The 6,090-nt window shown below is 53.6% G+C and overlaps 1 protein-coding gene across 2 annotated transcripts in view; it reads right to left on the reverse strand.

Annotated features, from left to right (window-relative positions):
• INPP1 (inositol polyphosphate-1-phosphatase) overlaps positions 1-5,847 on the reverse strand; it is a 149,484-nt gene extending 143,637 nt beyond the window's left edge. The window contains exon 1 of one of the 2 annotated variants that reach the window (XM_044304079.1): positions 5,590-5,847. The gene's annotated coding sequence lies outside the window, so the exon portion shown is untranslated. The remainder of the gene's footprint in view (positions 1-5,589) is intronic. The other variant, XM_044304077.1, reaches the window with a different exon arrangement.
• Positions 5,848-6,090: the final 243 nt, after the last annotated feature.

Below are 6,090 nucleotides of genomic sequence, written 5' to 3' on the forward strand. Positions count from 1 at the left end.
GGGATTCATCCGAGACCACTTTATCACAGCATTTCTGACAGAACTTTCTTGTAAGAACTAGAAAGCGCCTTCTTGCAGATAGCACATCTCTATTTGAGGGACGGTTCCTTTTTTGAGACTTCTCTCCCCTAGGAGACACAATTTTAGTATGACACTAAGTATTTAGGATGATTTTAAAACCGCCACAAAAAAAGGTGTGTCCCCTAAGGATATCCCAATATTCAAAATAGTCAAAATAGGGAGGAGGCTTACCGGGCTTGATGGCCTGGGAGCATCTGTGGACTTCCTAGGAGACTCTGAACCAGTTTGCAGGGACATGCTGCTCAGGAGACAGAGCTCGATAGCTGCAAGAAATGCCGGCAGCTCGCTGTGTATTTCGCTTCCTAGTTCCGGTGACGTCATATCCCCTCCCCCGTACGTACCGCCATGACTTAGTCAGCAAAGCGCACAGAGGAGTCACGTGGAGGAGCGTTCCCAGGCCCAGGAACGCCCCCTGCTGACCACGGATCTGCCGGTCCAGTCCACAGGACGCGGGAGGTAAAAGCCCGGGGTCACCAGCGTCCACCGGATTTACACCGAGAGGAGGGAGGGACAGACTGCTCTGTCCCGCGGACCCTCCTCCTGCGCTGGCCCTCCGGCAGAGCCCCAGAAGCAAAGGCCGCGCGAACCGCTGATCCGTGATTCCGACCTTCTGAGGGACAGGAAACAACTGGAGAGGCAAGAGGGAGGGGGCCCTTTATTGGCTGATCTCGCTGTCGTTTCCTGTCCCTGAGAAGGCGGTTCAACCTCCAGGTAGTGCCGTTGTGGAGGCGTGGAGAAAAGTACCCTTTCTACCACTTAAAATATTTGTACGGGGTGCTTTTTTTGAAATTGGGTCACCTTTTGGGGTTTTTCATTTCTGGGGACCTCAGGAGATGTATTTGAAGGGGTTGTCCAAGTTAGATTTATTGATGACCTATCCTCAGGATAGATCATCAATGTCAGATCGGCGGGGGTCCAACACCCGGCACCCCCGTCGATCAGCTGTTTAAAGTGGAGGTGCGCGGCGTGCCAGCGCGGCCTCATCTTCACTGTTTACCTTCTCGCAGTTGCATCTGTAGTGGTGAGCAGGAGTAATTACACGCAAGCCGTCCCATTGAAATGAATGGCTTGGGTGTAATTACACCTGCTTACCACTACAGATGCACCAGCAAGAAGGTAAACAGTGAAGAGGACGCAGCGCATCCTCTTCAAACAGCTGATCGGCATGGGTGTCGGACCCCCGCTGATCTGATATCGATTACCTATCTTGAGGATAGGTAATCAATAAATATAACTCCAACAACCCCTTTAATGCGACATGGCACCCAAAATCCATGTCTGTTTATTCAGGCCTGTCAGCAAAATTAATATTTGCCTGCTGTGCGCCCATACAGCAGGCTACCAGCACATATGGGGCGTTTCCTGAATGGGGAGAAAATGGGGAACACAACCTGGGGTGCATTTTCTTCTTTAACCCCTTGTGAAAGAAAATTTGGGGTCTACTAGTAATTATTATTACCGTATTTTTCGCCCTATAAGACGCACATAGGTTTTTGAGGAGGAAAATAAGAAAAAAAAAAAAAAAGTGTGGCGACCGGCCGGCCAGCCACAGACAGCGCAGGTAAGGCTGCTTTCACACTAGCGTTCGGGTTTCCGTTCGTGAGCTCCGTTTGAAGGAGCTCACGAGCGGACCCGAACGCAGCCGTCCAGCCCTGATGCAGTCTGAATGGAGGCGGATCCGCTCAGACTGCATCAGTCTGGCAGCGTTCAGCCTCCGCTCCGCTCGCCTCCGCACGGACAGGCGGACAGCTGAACGCTGCTTGCAGCGTTCGGGTGTCCGCCTGGCCGTGCGGAGGCGTGCGGATCCGTCCAGACTTACAATGTAAGTCAATGGGGACGGATCCGTTTGAAGATGCCACAATGTGGCTCAATCTTCAAGCGGATCCGTCCCCCATTGACTTTACATTGAAAGTCTGGACGGATCCGTCACACTTAGCTTTTTTTAGCTAATATAATGCAGACGGATCCGTTCTGAACGGAGCCTCCGTCTGCATTATTATGGGCGGATCCGTTCAGAACGGATCCGCCCGAACGCTAGTGTGAAAGTAGCCTAAGTATAATGCTTCTAAAATTGCTAAGTAGCCATGGCGGCCGGGACTGCTGTAGCGTCCTGGTTGCCATGGTAACCAATCAGAACTCTCCGCTGCCACCAGCAAAGGGGGGGGGGCCGCACTGGCCACCAATGAATTAATACTGGGGAGGGAGGGGGGAGCCGCAATTGCCACCAATGAATTTAATACTGGGGAGGGGGGGGGGGGGGTTGCACTGGCCACTGTGACAGATCCATCAGTATAGACCTATATTGCTGGTTCGTCTGTTTGCCTTCATTTCGCTGGATTTCCTGTCCGTATGCCCCTGTTCGTGTGTTTCCCCACATACCGATTGGAACTACTGAACGGACGGCCACCCAGGAGAGGAGTGTGCTGCTAGTTAACCTAAATGGCCTCATTGTTCACAAAGGACTTGAACCAACTTGAACTCCTGGTCTAATTCGTGCCATTGTGTGATGCTAAATGTCTGTGTATTGAAAAGGGTTGTGACATTGTATGTTTAAATGGTGATGTCTGTTCTGTTGTCCCCACATGCGTATTGGTGATTTCCCTCTGTCTTGAGAGATAATTGGATTATTCCTCGGGTGCCGCCAGGGCAGAGAGGAGAAAACCATAATGCATTGCGGGGATGTATTGTCTCTGTAGTGCTGCATGTCTGTCCTGTGTCACAGTCTCCATTCTGGTCCCCTAGGGGCGTGTCCACCAGATGGGGACCTGCATAAAAATGGGCTGGTAGCCCTCAATAAAACATTCCCTGTTTGACTTTCAAGACGGAGCTTGGTCTCGTTTATGGAGGGATTTATTATTGGGACAGCGCTTTCGTATATAGCTAGCTGTGGAAGGAGTTTGACTGAATTGCTGATCAGGAGTTGCCACGTTTGTATGCTCCATTCGGGGGTTTGATGATCGGCTGGATTAAAAACGGCATTCTTGGAGAAAGGGGCTTATTCACTAACCAGCGGTGCCATCTACCTGGCGGGGAGTGTCGTAACAGCCACCAATTAATTTAAGACTGGGGAGGGAGGGGGGGCCGCACTGGCCACCAATGAATTTAAAACTCGGGAGGGAGGGGGTCAGGCACCTGAGGGGTTAATTGTGCAGATCACAGCCCACTGTAAGAGATTGGGTGCGGGGGGGGAGGGGAGGCAGATCAGAGGCTGGGGGGGGGGGGGGGGGGAGGGGAGGCAGATCAGAGGCTGGGGGGGGAGGGGAGGGAGGGGAGGCAGATCAGAGGCTGGGGGGGGGAGGGGAGGGGAGGCAGATCAGAGGCTGGGGGGGGGAGGGGAGGGGAGGCAGATCAGAGGCTGGGGGGGGGGGGGGGGAGGCAGATCAGAGGCTGGGGGGGGGGGAGGGGAGGCAGATCAGAGGCTGGGGGGGGGAGGGGAGGCAGATCAGAGGCTGGGGGGGGGGAGGGGAGGCAGATCAGAGGCTGGGGGGGAGGGGAGGGGAGGCAGATCAGAGGCTGGGGGGGGAGGGGAGGCAGATCAGAGGCTGGGGGGGGGGAGGAGGCAGATCAGAGGCTGGGGGGGGGGGGGGAGGAGGCAGATCAGAGGCTGGGGGGGGGGGGGGGAGGAGGCAGATCAGAGGCTGGGGGGGGGGGAGGGGAGGCAGATCAGAGGCTGGGGGGGGGGGAGGGGAGGCAGATCAGAGGCTGGGGGGGGGGGAGGGGAGGCAGATCAGAGGCTGGGGGGGGGGGAGGGGAGGCAGATCAGAGGCTGGGGGGGGGGAGGGGAGGCAGATCAGAGGCTGGGGGGGGGGGGAGGGGAGGCAGATCAGAGGCTGGGGGGGGGGGAGGGGAGGCAGATCAGAGGCTGGGGGGGGGGAGGGGAGGCAGATCAGAGGCTGGGGGGGGGGAGGGGAGGCAGATCAGAGGCTGGGGGGGGGAGGGGAGGCAGATCAGAGGCTGGGGGGGGGAGGGGAGGCAGATCAGAGGCTGGGGAGGGGAGGCAGATCAGAGGCTGGGGGGGGGGGGAGGGGAGGCAGATCAGAGGCTGGGGGACACATGAGAGGCTGCTGGCACCATGGTCAGCTCCCTGCTGTTGTGTGCACAAAGCACAGGGCAGCAGGGAGAGTGTAAAGTCCTATTCACCCTAATAGAGCTCTATTGGAGGCCAATAGTTAATAAATAAAAAGTAAAAAAAAAAAAAGTTTAAACACGCCCCCCCCCCCCCCCCCCCAAATATAGAAAACAATATATTGCAATATAGATTTTAGGCCATATCTCCCACCCCTAGTTTCTAATATGCAAGCCCCAAAATGTGACTGCATTACTGAACTGGTCCTGAAAAAAAAAAAAAAAATGGGTTTTGGAAATTAAAAATTTTAAGGCTACTTTCACACTAGCGTTCGGGCGGATCCGTTCTGAACGGATCCGCTCATAATGATGCAGACGGAGGCTCCGTTCAGAACGGATCCGTCTGCATTATTTTTAGCATAGAACAGCTAAGTGTGAAAATAGCCTAGTACGGATCCGTCCAGACTTTCAATGTAAAGTCAATGGGGGACGGATCCGCTTGAAGATTGAGCCACATTGTGGCATCTTCAAACGGATCCGTCCCCATTGACTTACATTGTAAGTCTGGACGGATCCGCACGGATCCGCACGCCTCCGCACGGATCCGCACGGCCAGGTGGACACCCGAACGCTGCAAGCAGCGTTCAGCTGTCCGCCTGTCCGTGCGGAGGCGAGCGGAGCGGAGGCTGAACGCCGCCAGACTGATGCAGTATGAGCGGATCCGCCTCCATTCAGACTGCATCAGGGCTGGACGGCTGCGTTCGGGTCCGCTCGTGAGCTCCTTCAAACGGAGCTCACGAGCGAACGCTAGTGTAAAAGCAGTCTAAGATTTACTTCTAAGCTTTCTAACGTCCCAAAAAAATAAAATGTCATTCACAAAATGATCCAAACATGAAGTAGACATATGGGGAATGTAAAGTAATAACTATTTTGAAGGTATTACTATCTATTATAAAAGTAGAGAAATAGAAATTTGAATATTTGCTAATTTTTCAAAATTTTGGGTAATTTTTTATTTTTTTTTACAACTGTCATGAAGTACAATAAGTGACGAGAAAACAATCTCAGAATGGCCTGTATAAGTAAAAGAGTTTTAAAGTTATTACCACATAAAGTGACACGTCAAGATTGCAAAAAAATGGCCTGGGCAGGAAGGTGAAAACAGGCCCAGGGTTGAAGGGGTTAATAAGAGAATCCAGCTGAAGAGACTCAGCATTTCCCAAACCACTTCTTCCTGAAAACTCCTGATTTCGGGCATGAAGATGACATGAACCAGGTGCACTTCTGTGACGTCACAGCCCAGTCATGACAAGCCGATGTGAACTCCTGTAATTAGTTGTGACGTCACACGACAGCCCTGTTTGCCAGAGCCCACAGTAGCTCAGCGAGTTCCAGTCAGAAAGCAGAGAACCCGTCTTCCAGTTCACAGTAAATGCCACTCACCGTCGGGGTCCTCGCTCCACACAGTGACGACGTCACTGCCATACCGGACGTGTCACACTTACCAAAGACAAGCGGGTGATCCGAGGAGGGCGAGGACACAAGCAGCAGGCAGATCTGGCTCCCAGCTAAGGCACGCCTGACACTTGGGTTTAGCCTCGCCTTCTGAGCTGCTGCTCCTCCCATGTGCTACACTGGAAAGAAAGAGACCAGCGGCTCTACCAAGAACATGGCTATATCTTCTGTAAGGACCTCCTGACGTCACAATGTCACGTGACGGTGCTCTGCTATCACAGGCGCTAGCTGACTGCAGAGTAGAAAGGTCAGTGATGGCTGCTCAGCAGCGTCTGTTGCACTGAGAGGTGGATGTGACTACTGGGGAGGGGCTGGTAATTGTATGCAGAGGGGTATTCTGTGTGAGATTGTATACTGGTGGGAGGGGCTGCTGCATGAGATTATATACTGGAGGGGGGCTGCTGTGCGAGATTATATACTGAGGGGGGG

The sequence above is a fragment of the Bufo gargarizans genome, chromosome 8 (genome assembly GCF_014858855.1).
Source record: "Bufo gargarizans isolate SCDJY-AF-19 chromosome 8, ASM1485885v1, whole genome shotgun sequence".
NCBI classification, from domain to species: domain Eukaryota; kingdom Metazoa; phylum Chordata; class Amphibia; order Anura; family Bufonidae; genus Bufo; species Bufo gargarizans.